The following is a 17,006-nucleotide window of genomic DNA, read 5'->3' as shown; positions in this document are numbered from 1 at the left end:
ATCCAGAATATTACAATTTTTGAATTGTTACATTGTGAGATATCAACAAATCCTTGTGACTAACTCTATTAATGAAGGTTTCCAGGTAGTTTTTAGTAAAATCCTCATATCTCATTCATTTCACAATGAAAATATTCCAAACCAAAACCAAAAAAAGGATTATTCATCCCCTATCTAATAATACTATTGATACATTGTTTCCAGGCTATGCAGGTCGCACAAGGCCTAGAAACAACTCAAAAATAGTTAAAACCAATCAAAATAACAAGAATTGAGTGCACCAAAATATACCAAAATGTTCTCCTTCCTCAAATCTCAACTTGGATTGATAATACAATGGTATTTAAAGCCTCCTGATCGTTAATACCTTCCTAACTACCTCCAAGACCAATGGGAGCCAACTCTTCATCATTTTTGTTGCATTTTTGCAATGTTGTTTGTGCAACTTTTAGGCAACTTTTATATTTTTTGCAAGAATGACCCCAAAATTTACATGGACCCTCTAAATATTCAAAAAAGGACTAAACATAGCATATTACATCCATTTTACCCTTCCTTGGGTATTTTACATTTTTTTGACCTTCTTGACCAAACTAGGACCCATTAGGACAACTTGAGCAACTTTTACAAATTGTTACAATTATGGCTCATAGCCCTTTACATTTTGACTCAATGGACTCAAATACATTAAAATGACCATATAAACCCAAATATGAGTGAAATGACTCATGGCACGATCTTTAACCTCCTAGTGTACCTTTGTGCTAGGTGCTCCTGCACCACCATCTCATTCTCATCTTATGCATTGTTACTATAGGCATCTAGCTTCTAGTTTATCATTTCTTAGCAATGTTATCATGCTTAATTTCAGCTTAATTGCATCTTAATCCTAGCTTATTCTCTAGATAAATTATGAAATCATATAGCTTAGTCATGCTATTCTTGCTAGATCATGCATCTTCATCATTCAAATCCTCCATCTAAGTGTAGTCAATTGATTGGAATTTGCATAGCAAGATCTGAGAGCATTTTTCATACTCGCATTTACTAGGAGGCAATAAGTTGATTAGCTATGGTTTTGTCTTTCATTGTTTCAATTTACTAACCATGCTTGTAATGATTTATTAGGTATAGGTACACTTCATTGAGCACGACAATAATATTTATAATATAAGTATTAGACTCATGTCCAGATGTGACACATATTTTTTTAGAATTTTTTATAAAGTAAATAATTATTTATGAATTTTGTACTACAGCTTTTCAGAAATTCAGAAACTGCTACGTCTGACCACCTTAACTTAGTCAAAACCTTATGAAATTTAATATTTTTAATTTTTCCCTATAGTAGACAAAGAATAGGATGTGATGCATGTTCAGATTCAAAAAATGTTATACCGTTTGAAAGTTTTGAGTGTTTTTCAATCAATCTATCAATGAAGACTATTGTCAAAATTTAATTAGAAAATAAATAATAATTATTTATTAAAGCCATAATAAGACAAGCCTTATATTGTTGGAAAGCTGAGAACACCCTTCAAAACCCTTTTTGTTTTATCAATTTTGGCTAAAAAAAGGTTGTTAGCCACCAATATAAAGTTTGGAAAATCAAGGAATATTGAAAAACATGTTTTTCAGTTGACTTTCCAGGCTTGTCACTTCCAAGCCAAATTCCAAAGCATTCCCGAGCCAAAATTTGAAATTTGAAAATTGTACAACAAAAATTGGATATCTGATTTTAATAAGAAAATTCACTAACTAAATTTGCACATAATTAATCTATTGTTTATTAATATAAAAATATAAAAATTTATAAATAAATTAGTATATGATATTAGGGAGAGGGAGAGGGAGAGGGAGAGGGAGAGGGGGGAGTGTGGAGAGAGAGAGAGAGAGAGAGAGAGAGAGAGAGAGAGAGAGAGAGAGAGAGAGAGAGAGGGGGATATAGAGAGATAGAGATAGAGAGAAAGAGAGAGATAGAGAGAGAGAGAGATAGAGAGAGAGATGGAAAAGGTGAAGGGAGAGAGAGATAAAGAGATTAAGGGAGAGATAGAGAGATAGAGAGAGATATGATCCTTTAGGACTCCATATGGTGTCGTTATGGGTCATATGATCCCTTATGACACAATATGGTGTTGTTAGGGGTCCTATACTGTCCTAAGGGGTCATATTGTGTCCTACGACCCCTTAGGACACCATATGACCCCTTATGACACCATATTGGGTCTTTTTGGGTCTTATGGTGTCCTAAGGGGTTGTATGACATGTATTATGTCATATGACCCCTTAGGACATCATATGAGCCTTAACAACACAATTTGGGGTCTTAAGGGGTCATATGGTGTCCTAACGGGTCATATTTTGTCCTATGACCACTTAGGATACCATATGACCCCTTACGACACCAAATTGTGTCTTTATGGGTCATATGGTGTCCTAAGGGGTCATGGGACACCATATGACCCCTAAGGACAACATACGACCCCTTATGACACCATATGATGTCGTTAGGGGTCACATGGTGTCATAAGGGGTTATATTGTGTCCTACAAGCCCTAAGGACACCATATGACCCCTTATGACACCATATTCGGTCGTTATGGGTCCTATGATGTCCTAAGGGGTCATATTGTGTTCTACGACCCCTTAGGATACCATATGACCCCTTAAAACACCATATTGGGTCATTATGGGTCCTATGGTGTCATAAGGGGTCATATTGTGTCCTACAACCCCTTAGGACATCATATGACCCTTAAGACACCAAATTGTGTAGTTATGGGTCATATTGTGTCCTAATGGGTCATATTGTGTCATATGGCCCCTTTAAAATACCATATGACCCCTTAGGACACAATATGACCCTTTACGACTTTATACAGTGTCGTTATGGGTCATATGACCCCTTATGATACCATATAGTGTTGTTAGGGGTCCTATGGTTTCCTAAGGGGCGATATTGTATCCTACGACCCCTTAGGACACCACATGAACCTTTAAGACACCAAATTGTGTCTTTATGGGTCATATGGTGTCCTAAGGGGTCACGGGACACCATATGACCCCTAAGGACAACATGAGACCCCTTATGACACCATATGGTGTCATTAGGGGTCAAATGATATCCTAAGGGGTCATATTGTGTCCTATGACCCCTTATGACACCATATTCAGTCGCTACAAGTCCTATGGTGTTCTAAGGGGTCATATTGTGTCCTATGACCTCTTAGGACACCATATGACCCCTTAAGACATGATATTGGGTCGTTATGGGTCCTATGGTGTCCTAAGGGGTCATATTGTGTCCTAGGACTGCTTAGGACACCATATGACCCCTTAAGACACCAAATTGTGTCGTTATGTGTCATATTATGTCCTAATGGGTCATATTATGTCATATGACCCTTTTAAGACACCATATGACCCCTTAGGACACAATATGACCCTTTATAACTTTATACGATGTCGTTATGGGTCATATGACCCCTTATGACACCATATAGTGTTGTTAGGGGTCCTATGGTGTCCTAACGGGCCATATTGTTTCCTACGACCCCTTAGGACACCATATGACCCCTTAAGACACCAAATTGTGTCTTTATGGGTCATATGGTGTCCTAAGGGGTCATGGGACACCATATGACCCCTAAGGATAACATGAGACCCCTTATGACACTATATGGTGTCATTAGGGGTCAAATGATATCCTAAGGGGTCATATTGTGTCCTACAACCCCTTAGGAAACCATATGACCCCTTATGACACCATATTGGGTCGCTATGGGTCCTATAGTCTCCTAAGGGGTCATATCGTGTCCTATGACCCCTTAGGACACCATATGTTCTTTAAGACATGATATTGGGTCAAGATGGGTCCTATGGTGTCCTAAGGGGTCATATTGTGTCCTAGGACTGCTTAGGACACCATATGAACCCTTAAGACACCAAATTGTGTCTTTATGGGTCATATTGTGTCCTAATGGGTCATATTGTGTCATATGACCCCTTTAATACACCATATGACCCCTTAGGACATAATATGACCCTTTAAGACTCTATATGGTGTTTTTATGGGTCATATGACCCCTTAAGACACCAAATTGTGTCGTTATGGGTCATATTTTGTCCTAAGGGATCATGGGACACCATATGAACCCTAAGGACAACATACAACCCCTTATGATACCATATTGGGTTGTTAATGGATCCTATGGTGTTCTTAGGGGTCATATTGTGTCCTACAACCCCTTAGGACACCATATGACACCTTAAGATGCCATATTGGGTCATCACATGTCATATTGTGCCTAAGGGGTTGTAGGACAATATATGACCCCTTAGGACACCATAGGACCCATGATGACCCAATATGCTGTCGTATGTTATCCTTAGGGGTCATATTGTGTCCTACGATCCCTTAGGACACCATATGACCCCTAACATCACAATTTGGTGTCTTAAGGGGTCATATGGTGTCCTAAGGGGTCATAGGACACGATATGACCCTTATGGACACCATCAGACCCATAATGACCCAATATGGTGTCCTAAGGGGTCGTAGGACACAATATGACCCCTTAAGACACCATAGGACCCCTAAGGACACCATACGGTGTCATAAGGGGTCATATGACCCATAACAACACTGTATAGAGTCGTAAAGGGTTATATTGTGTCCTAAGGGGTCATATGGTGTCTTAAAGGGGTCATATGATGCAGTATGACCTCTTAGAATATAATATGATCCATAACGACACAATTTGGTGTCTTAAGGGGTCATATGGTGTCGTAAGGGGACATGGATCCTATGGTGTTCTAAGAGGTCATATTGTGTCCTAGGACCCCTTAGGACACCATATGACCCCTTAAGACACCATATTGGGTTGTTATGGCTCCTATGGTATCCTAAGGGGTGATATTGTATCCTATGACCCCTTAGGACACCATATGACCCCTTATGACACCAAATTGTGTTGGTATGGGTTATATTGTGTCATATGACCCCTTTAAGACACCATATGACCCCTTAGGACACAATATGACCCTTTATGACTCTATACAATGTTGTTATGGGTCATATGACCCCTTATGACACCATATAGTGTCGTTAGGGGTCCTATGGTGTCCTAAGGGGTCATATTGTGTCCTATGACCCCTTAGGACAACATATGACCCCTTAAAACACCAAATTGTGTCGTTAGGGGTCATATGGTGTTGTGTCTTAAGGGGTCATATGTTGTCCTAAGGGGTCATAGGACACAATATGACCCCTTAGGATACCATAGGACCCCTTAAGACACCATATTGGTGTCGTTAGGGGTCATATGGTGTCCTAAGGGGTCGTAGGACATTGGGTCATTATGGGTCCTATGGTATCCTAAGGGGTCATATTGTATCCTACGACCCCTTAGGACACCATATGACCCATAACAACATAATTTGGTGTCTTAAGGGGTCATATGGTGTCGTAAGGGGTGGTAGGATACAATATGACCCCTATGGACACCATAGGACCCATAACAACCCAATATGGTGTCCTATGACCCCTTAGGACACTATATGACCCCTTACGACACCAAATTGTGGTGTTATGGGTCATATTGTCTCTTAATGGGTCATATTGTGTCATATGACCCCTTTAAGACACCATATGACCCCTTAGGACACAATATGTCCCTTTATGGCTCTATACAGTATCGTTATGGGTCATATGACCCCTTATGACACCATATAGTGTTGTTAGGGGTCCTATGGTGTCCTAAGGGGTCATATTGTGTCCTACGATCCATTAGGACATCATATTACCCCTTAAGACACCAAATTGTGTCATTATGGGGTCATACAGTGTCCTAATGGGTCATATTCTGTCTCTCTCCCTCTCTCTCCTAATCTCTCTCTCTCCCCCTCTCCCCTAATCTATCTCCCCCTCCTCTGATGTATCTCTCTCTCTCTCTCTCCCATAATCTCTCTCTCTAAAATATGAGTAATAAAATCAGATATTGGATTTTATCGGATATCCGATTTCTGTCATTGCCATTAATGTGGCAACAGTAAAAAAAAAGTGTCAATGGGAAAATTTTTTGGGACCACAAATTTATACATTAAAATCAGATATCTAATTTTGTAAATAAAAAAGATCCTTGTGGGCCATTTTGTGGATTCCAATGGCCCACAGTCTGCATATTCTATTTTCTATCGATGATCACGGGTTTTCCGACAGGTGGAGACAAATTTGTGCTTTTGAGAGATTCTTAAAGTCAAATCTTACATTGTCAATCATTTAAGAGCATCTTTGTGGAGGTAAATGGGGAGTAGTAGTCATCGGACGTGTAAACGCAAAAGAAAACTTTCAAATGACCAAATTGAAGTGTATAGAGAAAGAGATAGAAAAGGTCATAGGAGGAGAAGACAAGGTATGTTAAATATTGCTAATGTTACTTCAAGTGAAGATGAAACTGAATTTGAAAATGTGTCACAAGGTATTGAAAATGAAAATGTAAATTTTGTAAATGTTGAAAATGTTGAAAGTGATAATGAAAATGCTCAATATGTGGAAAATTTTGACATAGGAGGTGCAAATGTGGAAAATTTTGACATTAGAGGTGAACATGTGGAAAATTTTGGCATTGGAGGTGAAAATGTGGAAACATTTGACATTGAAGGTGGAATTGCTTAACCAAGTGAACAATATGTAACACTTAATTACTTTACAATTGAATACCCTCTCATAGATGAAAGATAAATTCCAAATCCAAGACCTTCAAGAATCATAAAACAGTTACTTGAAATTGATGAGAACATTATTGTGAATCTTGAAAGCAAGAGGTCAACAAGAACCGTTCGGTTGTGGGCTACACAACTTTTCGACCAAAATTTTAGCAATAAGACATTGACAACGCCAGTAGGGTATGACCCCGAGTGTTCAACCGAGTGGGGGGGGGGGTGGGGAATAGGAGCATGCATGGGGTAATAATTCCTAACTGGAAATGTTAGAGCTGATGGTTCGTTATCACGACGAGCATAACAAGAAATTGGCCGCATGACAACATTCGATTGAATGAGACCGATGATTTTTTTGCCAACCAAAAAAAGGCTGCCCTAATAAAACCATAGGGAAACTTGAAAAATCGAGATAGGCTTTTGTAGGGACCCCTCTCATGGACGTGTAGGTTCAAATGGATCATTCGTAGGTGCCATGGATTTTGAGTTAGGGCTGTCAAAGTTTGAAAATTTTTAGCACTTAGGGTGCTCAAGGGATGACGCTAGTAGGGTATGACCTCGAGCATTCGACTGAGTGGGGGGGGAAAAATAGGAGCATTCCTAGGGTAATAATTCCTACCTGGACATGTCAAAGCTGATGATTCATTATTATGACAAGCAGAACAAGAAATTGGCCAAGCGATAACATTCGATTGAATGAGACTGAAGATTTTTTCGCTACCCTAATAAAATCGTTGGGAAACTTGAAAAGATGAGATAGGATTTTGTAGGGACCCTTTTCATGGAACTATAGGTTCAAATGGATTGTTCATAGGTTCCACAGATTCTGAATTAGGGCCTGTCAAAGTTTGATAAGTTTTAGCACTTAGGGTGCTCAAGGGAAGACGCTGGTAGGGTATGACCCCGAGTGTTCGACCGAGTAGGGGGGAAAAATAGAAGCATGCATAGAGTAATAATGCCTAACTAGACATGTCAGAGCTGACAGTTTATTATCACAATGAGCAGAATGGGAAATTGGCCACGCGACAACATTCAATTAAATGAGACTGACGATTTTTTTGCCAGCTGAAAAAAATGCTACCTTAATAAAACCATAGGGAAAATTGAAAAACTGAGATAGGATTTTGTAGGGACCCCCTTCATGGATCTATAGGTTCAAATGAATTTTTCACAAGTGCCACAAATTATGAGTTAGGGCCCGTCGAAGTTTGACAATTTTTAGCACTTAGGGTGCTCAAGGGATGACGCTGATAGGGTATGACCCCAAGCATTTGACCGAGTGGGGGGAAAAAATAAGAGTATGCATAGGGTAATAATGCCTAATTGGACATTTCGGAGTTGACGGTTCATTATCATGACGAGAAGAACAAGAAATTGGCCACGCGACAACATTCGACTGAATGAGACTGACAATTTTTTCGCCAACCAAAAAAATGATGCCCTAATAAAACCATAGGGAAAATTGAAAAAAAGGATAGGATTTTGTAGGGACCCCTCTCATGGAATCGTAGGTTCAAACGGATCATTCACAAGTGCCATGAAGTCCGAGTTAGGGCCCGTGAAAGTTTGACATTTTTTAGCACTTAGGGTGCTCAAGGGACCGTTCACAAGTGCCAGTATGGTATGACCCCGAGCGTTCGACCAAGTGGGGGGCCAAAATAGGAGCATGCATAGGGTAATAATGAATTGTATCAAGTATTGTTCATTAAATGAATTGTATTATATTGTTCATTAAATGAATTGTATTGTTCATTAAATGAATTGTATTGTATTGCTCATTAAATGAATGTATTGTTCACTATACAAACAACACTTACGATGAAATGAAATGAATTGTATTTTTCATTAAATAACCATTATAAACCATTGTTAATTATTAGAATGAAGATAAAATATTTCCATGATAACACCATGCACAGATGAGCGACAATTTATATGATCAAATATCAACTTATGTATATATGAAAATGTCAAATGATTATAAATGTATGTCCATACACAAATATGGCATAAACACAAACTCAAACAAAATGTATGTTCATATAAAAAATATACATGCTAACTAGACATATAAGCATCCCAAAACTATCTATAACATCCTAAGCTGCTGATGGATCATCAAAATAGATCCTCTTCGCAACACTCCTTGGCTCTGAAGGATCCTGCACAAGAAAAAACAAACCATGATTAATATTAGTTATATTATATAACTCACATTAAAAAATTTATCATAAAAATGAACTATAATTGAACTATGTTTACCTCATCTCCACATTTTCTCTTCAGCTTTGTAGGACTCTTGATGTATGTCTTTGGTATAGGAGGTATGTTTTCAATATTTTCATACACAACCTAGATTCTCCTCCTCATGTTTTCAATATTTTCATACACAACCTAGATTCTCCTCCTCCTCCTCCTCCTCCTTCTCCTCCTCCTCCTGCTCCTGCTCCTGCTGCTACTTCTTCTTCTGCTGCTGCTGCTTCTTCTTCTTCTTCTTCTTCTTCTTCTTCTTCTTCTTCTTCTAGATTATAAATATTCATTTAAAATATAGCATGAACTGTGAAAATACAAATCTTACCACTACATCATCAATGTATGATGACGACACCTCCTCACCTCTAGCATGCGAGGACTCCCTAGGGTATCCTCCAGTCTGTGTCATAACATTTGGTGCATCATGCATCTCATGAAACTCATAATCTGCACTGTTCGTAGGAGGATCAATAGGTTGTCCAACTGGACCCAAGCATACGTGCCCACACATGACACAACTATAGGGCACACAAATGTGTGGAGCCGAGGATGAGGTGTCAGTGCCACCAGATGCACCACTACCATCAAAAGTAGGTTGAGCTACTGACCCAACCTGAGAAACCAAAAGGCTACTCAAAGAGTGGATAGATGATATGGTCTGTGATGCCACCTCACAAATGATATTTGGATGCTGCATTGGCGGTGGGGGATCAATTGGAGGAGGTGGGACATATGGACCCTGGACTACTCTGACTGCCCTAGATCTATTTTGGGGCATACCTAAACCCTCACCCTAGAAAGGTTGGATGTCAAAGTAGTTCACATGTTTTCCTAAAACAAACTCAACATACATTTTTTTTATGAAGTAGAAGGGGACATCAAGATTGTTGTTGGGTGGTTTGTCGAAAACCATCCACCAATGATCCCAAAAGTTTTTCATAATACCATCATTTGTGCACCATTTAATAGAAAGTTTTGTTTTTTTGGGGTCTACAAGTTGACCAGTGTGGGGATTCACAAACAATGAGGCAATATTGGCTTTGGATATCTTGAGATCCTTGATCTCCTTATAGGACAAGCCATCCGCATATTGTTCCCTCATATAATCTTGCCACAAAAGGGCGGCATTGTGCTCCTCAGTCATGGTTTTCGTACTCTTTATGATCGATGTGAGAGGATCCAACATTGGGTTTAGGCGAGGGATCCTATGATATACATCTATAATCCCCCTCAATTCATTCAAATTTTGTGCAATTAAATCCTAAATTGAGGGGGGGTTTGGCAGAGGGTTTGGTTGTTGCGGTTGTGGTTGATCATTGTTTTCACTATTATCCTACATTTTTAACCTAAATGAATGTTATCAATTTTGTATTTGATTTAAAAAAACCTAGTTTTCATGAAAAACCCATATTTTCAATGAAAAAACAAATAAACATTTAAAAAAAAAATGTATGAAAATGATTGAAAACAATAAAAATCTTACCTTTCAATGTATTTTTTAACAATTTTTGGGCAAAAAAATGGATATCGGATTCCCAAAAATCGTGCAGCCCATGGGTTAAAAATAACTCACAGGCTGTCACAGTCTACATATATTGTCTCAGAAAATCGGATATCCAATTTTTATAATTAAATTATTATAAAATAACATTATATTATATAATATAATAATATAATAATATAATAATATAATATTATATAATATATAATAAATTATTATATTATATAATTATATAATATATTATTACATTTTATATATTATATAATATATATTATATTATATATTATGTAATACATAATATATAATATATTATTATGTTACATTATATATTATATAATTTATTTTTTAATTTAAAATTATAAATAAAAATCGGATATCCGATTTGCTTAGGTGTTTACCATGCCTAGGTGTACTGATACCTAAGCCAATCAAAAAGTCAACATAGATTTTTGCATTTTTAGGCGAGTGGAGAAGGCTATTTTTTTCACATCGCCACTTTTTGGCCCCCCATGATCTTGCACTAACCCATCTACAAGGTATACATTTTCATTATTCACATTTAAGAATTTGAAATTACTTTCTTTCAAGGTTGATCCCTCAATCGGGGTTTGACTAAGGCAAACCCCTATCCACAACCCTTCTTCCCTTCTTTTTTGTGTGCAGGTTGTAGGTGCACAATTGTAATTACAAATTTAGGCCTCATTTATAGAGAAGAAAAAAGCCTTTTCGAATTGCAGATTTTTTAGAGGACCGTGCATAAATTACACATGGTCCCACTGAATCATATCCAAATTTGTAGGGTAGATCTGTATTATTCTAAATATTTCAGATCTGAAGTTACAACACGATCTTGAATCAATAGCTCCTTATTTCATCCATTTTGTCTTTCTTTTTTGCATAGTCAACAAGTCAACATATCTATTTACAAAAGAGGGCAAATTACTTTCCAACACTTACAATCCACTTAGCATTCACATCCTTATTTCTCTTGGATTTGGATCTAGTGGATTCAACCACTCTTTTGAATGTAAAGTGCATTTTTGCATCAATTGAAAATCATCCTAGCGGTTTCCTTTCTCTCTCATAGGTGGTGAACCACTAGGGTCCAATTTTCCACTTTACACTAACGTTGTCGCATTGAGGGAATGTGAGAACTATTTCAGCAACACAAAATTTAGACTATGGTAGTCACTACACATAGTCATGAAGGAATCTATATGCATGTTTGAGTCCCCATCACCATTGAACTTATAGAACTTCAGAGACTTCATGATAGTCAGAAGGATAGTATTTAGGATGGTAATGTCTAGAAGACTCTTCCTATACTACGCAGGCATAGATGATCGACCAGAGATAAAGGCTAAGTTCATTAGCTGCAACTAAAACTACCCCATGCTCTGTAAGATTATATTCAGGACAAGATTAGAAGGTGGAGGAGGTGGAGGTGGGCCAGATCTGCTACCACCTCCATCAAAACCTCCAGAAGGACCAGTGCCACCAATAGGTGTAGTGTTGGTGCTAATTGTAGATATCTGATCCATGGCAGAAGCAAAGGTTGAGTCACTAGACATACCCATATAACCCAACGTAGTAGTAAAGGCATTGATACCATGAATAGTGGGCCTAGGGTCAACCATATGCACTAACAAACTAGGTATGTCAACACTCAATTGGGAACCAACATACCTCTTGGCATCTCTAGGCCTCTCCAATAGAGGTACATTGTTGGCATTATAACAGACAAGAAGAAGGTTGGCATTTCAATTACAATGAGAGATTGTTGGCATTTCAATAAGGATATTGAGAAGGTTGTTGATGACTATGGATATAACTGATTAAGGATGATTACTATCTTAATATTATTATTTTGTCATTGATGTCAAGAAATTGATTTTCTAATTTAGTATGATGTTGCCATATCTTAAGAAGTATAATTTGATGAGTATAAAGTTGTCGGTAAAAGACACAGAAAGAATATGATGAATAAGGGGATAAGTTAGTCAATGGGCAACTATTACCGAGTTAGACAATGATGAGATCATGATGTTTAGATTGTTTTGATATCCTACATATTCTATTGTTTGAAAGGTTAATACTATACTATGTTAACGAGAAAAGAACCTAGTCGGTAAAACCCTAAAGAACCTAGTCGGTAAACCCTAAGGTTATCACTATTGGTTAATGAAGGAAGAATGTCTATCGAGTGAAGTTTAGTATTTACCGAGTTACAACCAAGCTATAACATAATGCATTAAATGTTTACTTGTGATATTTAATGAAGGAAGCTGATGAGCTGAAGCAGATTAAATGATTGGTAAGCTGTGTATGAAGATTGTTAAAGAATCTATGGTAAAGAAAGATCGGCAGGAAGATCTACAGCTCAGATTGAACCGCAATACCCTAACACAAGTTCCAAAGTGAAAATGCAAGTTCCAAGGTGGGGTAAAACATTTTCAGATCGAAGGATACATTGAACCTGGACAAGATTGAAGATCTGATGGCTATGATTGATCATGGGAAATGTGATCAAGGAGATTAAGCGGTTGAAAGATTGTTTATAAGTAGGAAACTGTTGATAAACAATGTATGCGGGCAAGTATATGCACAGGGATGCTACATAGTGATTACCAAGCACAGAAGCTTGAAGACCTATTTTGATAACAGAGTATAAAGGCTAGCAGATAGACAAGATTAGTTCTATGTCTAGATTGTATTGAGCAAATAAGAATCTTCTTTAGCATTTTTAGATGTAAAGTTGCAGACATATTTTATTACTGTTATTTTGAGAAGTAGTAGAAAATCTCTTAATCAAGTGGACTTAACAGTCTTATTTGTAAAATCCTCTAGCAAAGCGACATTCTTATTGAGTGTTTGAAATCCTTTAACAAGGTCACTTCTAACAAGGTGAAGATCCTAACAGATCTGAGGGAAATCCCTTAACCAAGTCACATCTAGCAATGTGTTTGTAATCTTTAACAGGATTTGCTTTTAACTGAGCATACTCTAGAAGAGTATATTTCTTAGTGGGTTCGAAATCCCACACTGGTTTTTCCCTATTTGGGTTTCCACGTTAAAGCTGGTGTTATATGTTTGTGATCTTATCTATTTATGGGTCTGCATGCATTACTATTTTTCTGATAAGGTTACCGAGGTTGAATCTGTTGTTTTTATTGAAGATTAATTTTGAATGATTCACCCCCCCCTCTCATATTGTTAGCTTGGCATCTGTACTAATCATATTTAGTATCAGAACTATCAATTGGTATCAGAGCTTGGACTCCGAAAGGAAAGTTTAAAGGAACTTGAGTTAAAGATCCAATAGATGTATAAGAGGGATGCACCGAAGCTAAATAAGTCAAGTTTCTCTACATGGCAGAAAAGGATGAAGCTACATCTATCAGGAATTGGAGAATATGCTCTCTACTATCTGGAGAATGATTTTGTCACACCGAGCACATATCCATTGACTATGAAAGAGATATAGGCAAAGCAAGAACATATTCAAGCAATGATTGAAATAACATCTGCATTGACCGACTCAAAGTTTAATGATCTAGAAGGATGTACTGATGGAAAGGCAATGTGGACTAAGCTCATATCTGTGTACGGTGGAGATGAACATGTTCAAAGAGAAAAAGTGGATAGTCTAAGAGGACAACTTGAATCTATGAGAATGAATGAAGGTGAGAACATAACCTAGTATAGTACAAGACTAAAGGAGATTGTCAATCAAATCAAAGGAGCAGGAGGAACTATTGAAGAAAAAGATATAACAAGTAAGTTGTTAAGAACCCTTCTACCTGCCTATGCAATTCGAGTCTCTGCAATCAATGAATTGAGGTCTGTACCCAATATGCCAGTTTTTTTAGATGCTACTATTGGTAAGCTACATGCATTTGAGTTAAGTAACTTTGATAATAGTGGGTCATCGGTAAATAAAGTTGAATCTGCATTCAGTTCTTTTCATATTGATGAAACTGATGGTTACAATGATAGAAAGTATAAATACTCCGAAGGGAATCACAGTGGAGCAAGTGAACGATTTCACAAAAACATGGAGGAGGTACACAAATTATATGAGGAAATTAGAAAGCAAGAAGAGTTTGAAGCACTATTAGCTAGAAGGCTACCAAGAGGAAAAGGTAATTATAAAGGAAAGCTACCTTTAAAATGTTTCAATTGTGATAAGATAGGACATATGGCTTCTAACTATCCTGACAAATAATCTAGTGAAAAGAGAGATTACTGAGATGACAGATAGAAAGATAATCATTACAGAGGACACCGAGACTTCAAGAGAAGAGATAAAAGGACATGCCTAATAGCTGATGAGGAATCTAATGATGATAAATCAGATGAAACTGATACAGAAGAAGTTGTTTATGTGGCTATCAAAGATGGATCAGATGAAGAAAGGTATGAAGAAAAATCTTTAATATCTCATATAAATACTAATGATTCTTGGATCATAGATAGTGGTTGCTCACATCACATGATAGGTGATAAACACAAGTTTATTAAATTAGATGATTATGATGGAGGCTATGTAAGATTTGGTAATGATGCACCATGTCCGGTAAAAGGTAAAGGATCCATAACACTTCTTGACAATGCTAAATGTAATAATGTTTATTGGGTTGAAGGTTTGAAATACAATTTGTTGAGTGTAGCACAACTAAACAACATAGGTTACCGTATAGAGTTTGAAAAAGGAATTGTCAAAGTTCATGACAAGCATGGAAAGTTAGCTACTATGAGGACACAAACAAGAGGTAATACATTTCATCTTGACTCAACTCGGAATAAATGTCTATATGCAAGGATAGATGATACCTGGTTATGGCATAAAAGGTTTTGTCATGTTAATTTTGATAATCTGATCAAAATAAGTAAGAAGCATCAAGTAAGAGGTCTACCGAGTCTTGAAAAACCTGAGAATGCTATGTGCCGAGGATGCTAGATGGGTAAGATGAAAAGATCAAGCTTTGCAAGTAAGTCCTACACTTTTAAGGGAATTTTAGATCTTGTGCATACTAATCTTTGTGGTCCTATGAAAGTTTAGAGTTATTATGGTGATAAATATTTCATATTATTTGTGGATGATTACTCAAGGATGATGTCAGTAATGTTTTTAAAAGAAAAATCAGAAGCTTTTCAAATGTTTAAATGGTACAAGGCTAGAGTTGAAAATGAAACAGGAAGACAACTGAAATGTCTCAGATCAGATAGAGGAGGAGAGTTTACTTCTGATGAGTTCAACTTATTTTGCAATGATCATGGTATAAAAGGACAAGTCTCTGCACTGAGAACTCCACAGCAGAATGGGATAGCTGAGAGAAGAAACAGATCAATTGTGGATTGTGTCAGAACCTCGATGATTGAAAATAAAGTTCCACAAACATTTTGGAGAGAAGCAATAAGCATAGCTGTTTACACCTTGAACCGAGTTCAATTGAAGAAAGGTACTTTGAAGACACCTTATGAAATCTGGTATGACAAGAAACCTAATGTAAGTTATTTTAAAATCTTTGGGAATAGATGCTATGTTCACAAAGATGATAGAAATGGAAAGTTTGATAAAAAAAGTGAAGAAGGAACATTTCTAGGTTATTCTTCTAAAAGCAAAGCATTTAAATGTCTGATCAAATCATCTAACAAAATAGTAGAAAGTGCAAATGTGAAAATTGATGAATTTGCAAGAAGAAATGATGAAGGAAACTCCAAAGAACTAGAAGATTATGAAGGATTTATCTATGTTCAACCGAGAAGTCCTACCGAGAAGACTGCTAAAGAAAATGAAGAAAATATCCAGTTACCATGTGATGAAGAAGATCATACAGAGCCCGCCAAGCCTATATTAGCCAAGTATGTCAGAAGGAATCATGCACCAAGTTAGATTATAGGAGATAAGAATGATCCAGTGATGACAAGGAACAAACCGAGACAAAACACATGTCTAATATTTGAATTTGAACCGAGAATAGTGAAAGAGGCATTTAACAGTGAAGATTGGATAAATGCTATGACAAAAGAGATTGACCAAATCAAGAAGAATGACACATGGACACTGGTCCAAAGACTGAAGGACAAAAATGTAATCGGTACAAAGTAGATCTTCAGAAACAAGCTAAATGAAAAAGGTGAGGTCATTCGGAATAAAGCAAGACTAGTTTGCAAAGGTTATTCCCAAGAAGAAGGAATTGATTATGGTGAGAATTTTGCACCTGTGGCAATACTTGAAGGAGTAAGAACATTGTTGGCATATGCTGCTTACAATAATTTCAAGGTATATCAAATGGATGTCAAATCTGCATTTCTGAATGGTATATTAGAAAAAGAAGTTTTCATTGAACAACCTGAAGGATTTGTTGAAGGAGAAAATATTGATCAGGTATGTAAATTAAACAAAGCTTTATATGGTCTGAAACAAGCACCTAGAGCATGGTATGAGAGATTGCACTCATATTTGATCAAAATTGGTTTTATAAGAATAAGTGAAAACAACAATATGTACATGAAGAAAAATGAAAAT

Source organism: Cryptomeria japonica, chromosome 2, assembly GCF_030272615.1.
Source record: "Cryptomeria japonica chromosome 2, Sugi_1.0, whole genome shotgun sequence".
Lineage (NCBI taxonomy): Eukaryota > Viridiplantae > Streptophyta > Pinopsida > Cupressales > Cupressaceae > Cryptomeria > Cryptomeria japonica.
The sequence above is the reverse complement of the archived record's forward strand: the minus strand, read 5'-3'. Positions refer to the sequence as shown.